Source organism: Amblyraja radiata, chromosome 32 (assembly GCF_010909765.2).
Source record: "Amblyraja radiata isolate CabotCenter1 chromosome 32, sAmbRad1.1.pri, whole genome shotgun sequence".
Taxonomy (NCBI): Eukaryota; Metazoa; Chordata; class Chondrichthyes; order Rajiformes; family Rajidae; genus Amblyraja; species Amblyraja radiata.
In genome coordinates, this window is record NC_045987.1 from 88856 (window position 1) to 92722 (window position 3867).

General features: G+C 51.2%; 1 long non-coding RNA gene across 1 annotated transcript; it reads left to right on the top strand.

Moving 5' to 3' along the window:
* The first annotated feature begins 2144 nt into the window (after window positions 1–2144).
* LOC116991043 lies at window positions 2145–3040 on the top strand. Its single transcript, XR_004416688.1, has 2 exons — window positions 2145–2804; window positions 3002–3040. It is a non-coding gene; the product is annotated as an uncharacterized LOC116991043 (long non-coding RNA).
* The last annotated feature ends 827 nt before the right edge of the window (window positions 3041–3867 follow it).

Consider the following 3867-nt stretch of genomic DNA (forward strand, 5'->3'; position numbering starts at 1 on the left):
ACCCACACACACACCCCCACCCCACTCCTCCCCTGCCCCCCCCACACACCCCCCTCCCCGACCCTCCTCCCCGACCCCCCCCCCCCCTGCCTCCACTCCTCCCCGATCCCCCACTCCTCCCCCCAACCCCACTCCTTCCCTGCCCACCCCCCCCCACCCCACTCCTCCCCTGCCCCCCCCCCCCCACACACCCCCTCCCCGACCCCCCTCCACTCCTCCCCGACCCCACTCCTCCCCGACCCCCCCTGCCTCCACTCCTCCCCTTCCTATCCTCCCCCCAACCCCACTCCTCCCCTGCCCACGCCCCCACCCCACTCCTCCCCTGCCCCCCCCCCCCCCACACACCCCCTCCCCGACCCCCCTCCACTCCTCCCCGACCCCACTCATCCCCGACCCCCCCTGCCCCCACACCTCCCCTCCACCCCTCTCTTTTCCCCTCGCCCCCCCCCCCCCCCCCATCTCTTCCCCCTCGTTTTCCGGCGGCAGGTATTTTCAAGTGTTTTTCATATCTTTGTAGACCAGGTATTTTATAACCAGAGCCCATCGAAACTGAGGCTTTAGGAGGGCGGCCTGATTGTGGGGTGGGGGGGTGTTGGGGCGTTGCCCCCTCCCCCTACTGACCCCTGACCACCGTCTGAACATGGTGATCTGTGGGGGGGGGGGGGTGGCCTCTGTGGAGCCCGCTCACGATTGCCTGGAGAATTCCTGGGTGGAGGGAACATGGGGGTTCCATTTCCCTCTCACCCTTCTGCAAACGCCCCTGAATGTTCAACACAGGAGGGTCAGAGGGCAGGGGAGAAGGGTCAGAGGGCAGGGGGGAAGGGTCAGACGGTGGGCAGACAGGAGGGGACGAGTAGTGAAGGGAAATGAGGGGGGGAAGGTGAGGAGAAGTTATGGGATGGGGCCAAGGAGCAGGAGAGAGCGAGTGAGGGGGGTGGGGACAAGGGAGGTGAGAGTACACAGCCAAGGGGGGAGGGGAGGTAATGTATTCTAGGTTAGGGCTTCAATGGGAGGGGTTGGGGTCGCTTGATGTGACTCAAGAATGATCACGTAAAGAGATGTTGACCTTTCACCCTCTGGGGCAGTGGGTCACACATTGACCTATTATTGTGCCGCAAGGATTTATCACCCATTCCTGATTGACCCTGACCCCTCTCCTGACCCAGAGCTGGGGGGGGGGACCTGTGTGGAGTGGTAGTGAGTTCAGCAGAGTGGTGGTCAGTGTCAGCTGGATCTGAATTTGCCAACGTTGATTTTAGCCATTGAAGCCAGTGCTATTGTCCAGTCCCCCACACCCCGCCTATGTATTGATATGGTGATCAAACGTTAGCTCATGTTCATAGGGAAATGCTGATCAAAGAATCAAATTGTAAACTAGAATGTCACCCATACCTGGATAATCCCAAGTGTTGAATATCAGGGACGGGGAAATACTATTACAGAGAGAAAACAGATAATTTATTTTAGCAAAATTTAAAGCACTACAAAAATTAAGAAGGTAAATATATAAAGAGTGACCTCTCGGTGTCTGGCCCATCTTCACCAGACAGGTTCAACCAACCAGATGTGGAACAATCAACGATGAGGCTGTTTGAGATCATGTTAATTATGAGACTGGATAATATTTGTAAACAGTAAATAACCTGTTGTCCAGGAACAGTCATGGTGATAACATTGGATGAGCGTTTATCGGCACCGGGCCTGTACTTGCTGGAGTTTAGAAGAATGAGGGGGAATGCATTGAAACTTACAGATTAGTGAAAGCCTTGGATACAGTGGATGTGGAGAGGAGGTTTCCACTAGTGGGAGAGTCTAGGACTAGAGGTCATAGCCTCCGAATTAAAGGACGTTCCTTTAGGAAGGATATTAGAAGGAATTTCTTTAGTCAGAGGTTGGTGAATCTATGAAATTCTTTGCCACAGAAGGCTGTGGAGGCCAAGTCAATGGATATTTTTAAGGCAGAGATAGATAGATTCTTGATTAGTACAGGGTGTCAGAAGTTATGGGCAGGAGAATGGGGTTCGGAGGGAGAGATAGATCAGCCATAGGTACACAAAAATGCTGGAGAAACTCAGCGGGTGCAGCAGCATCTAGGGAGCGAAGGAAATAGGTGACGTTTCGGGCCGAAACCCTTCTTCAGATCAGCCATGGTTGAATGGCGGAGTAGACTTGATGGGCCGAATGGCCTAATTCTGCTCCTATCACTTATCACCTATAACTTTCAAACCAGGTCTCTGTATTGTCCAGTGTGCTGAAGCTAAACCTAAATAACAAGGCGTCAGGAGGATATCGTGGGCGTCTGTCCTGCTTAGTGTTGGTACAAAAGCAAATTAAAATGTTAGAAAGTCGACAAGCAGTGGCAATCATTTACAGGGATGTCTGGATATCACCAGTTAATTCTGCCAGAAGAAACCTCCCTGTGGCCAGTGTGTGACCCTGGTCAGTGGTCAGTGTGTGACCGTGGGCAGTGGTCAGTGATGGGCTAGCGGACAGTGACTGACCCTGGTCAGTGGTCAGTGAGTGACCCTGGGCAGTGGTCAGCAAGTGGCAGTGGGCAGTGAGTGACCCTGGGCAGTGGTCAGTGATGGACTAGCGGACAGGCACATTAAAACGGTTATAGATGTTTAAAGTGTTGCCAAAGTGAGTCAGGATGAAACATTGTAGAAACAATTGTCACCTCCACCGATAGTGGATCCATAGATAGATTTGTAAGAAGAAATTGATAGTTGATCGATTCTGTTCTTGCGGCATGACTGCTGTAAGGAAGTGAGGGAAAGTCTGGAACTGTGGACTGCTCACCCTAGGTACACAAAATTGCTGGGGAAACTCAGCGGGTGCAGCAGCATCTATGGAGCGAAGGAAATAGGCGACGTTTCGGGCCGAAACCCTTCTTCAGATCTCCATAGATGCTGCTGCACCCGCTGAGTTTCCCCAGCAATTTTGTGTACCTTCGATATTCCAGCATCTGCAGTTCCCTTTTGAACACGACTGCTCACCCTAGCTCTGTTTTAACACACCTGGTGCCGTGTTTTAAGCCATGGAAAGGGAACACAGAGATGTGGGAGGTGGAGAGGCAGGGTGAAGCTGGTCAAATTTAACAACATGTATGGATGTCAATATCCATGTGATAAAAGTGCCTATGAAAGGTTGTTTCAGAATATGAGGCCTTTGTGGTAGTAAATGTGAACCAGAATACGGGGTTGTGAAATGACAGGCAGGTAGAATAACTAGTGCTACTCGTAGGTTAAAGTGGGTCAGCTGGTGCTGTCCCTGCCCTGTGAGTGTGTGACGAGACAGTGTAGAGGGAGCTTCACTTTGTGCCGAACTGGAATTATTTGAATGCATAGTCGAGACTTTAAACTAAATCTCCTGAAGTGCATTATTGCGCTTCACTGACTGCGAAATATTTTAGATAATACATTAAGCCTGGACCAAAGATACTAGATTTGGTCTGGACCATCCATGTTCCCATGAGCCTATTTGGAAGCAGGAATTGTAGCAAAGTATTTTAGCTAAAGGAGAGAGACTGGTGGATGTACTGCTACACTATTCACAAATGGACAGAGAGTGGTTACAGCACCAATTAGGAAAGCTTCACAATGTAGTTGAATATTATGAGGGGAATTGAGTACAAAAGTAGGGAGCTTATAATTATGCTACAATGGGCATTGGGAGTACTGGAAGCGTGGTAATGCTTTGCAAACAGTTCAAAAAAGGTTCATTAGAAGGGTGGAGACAAGAGACTGCAGATGCTGGAGTCTTGAGCAATAAACAAACTGCTGGAGTAACTCAATGGGGCAGGCAGCATCCGTGGAGGGAAATGGACACACCTCGTCTTGGGTCACAAGTCACCTGTCCAGTTCCTCC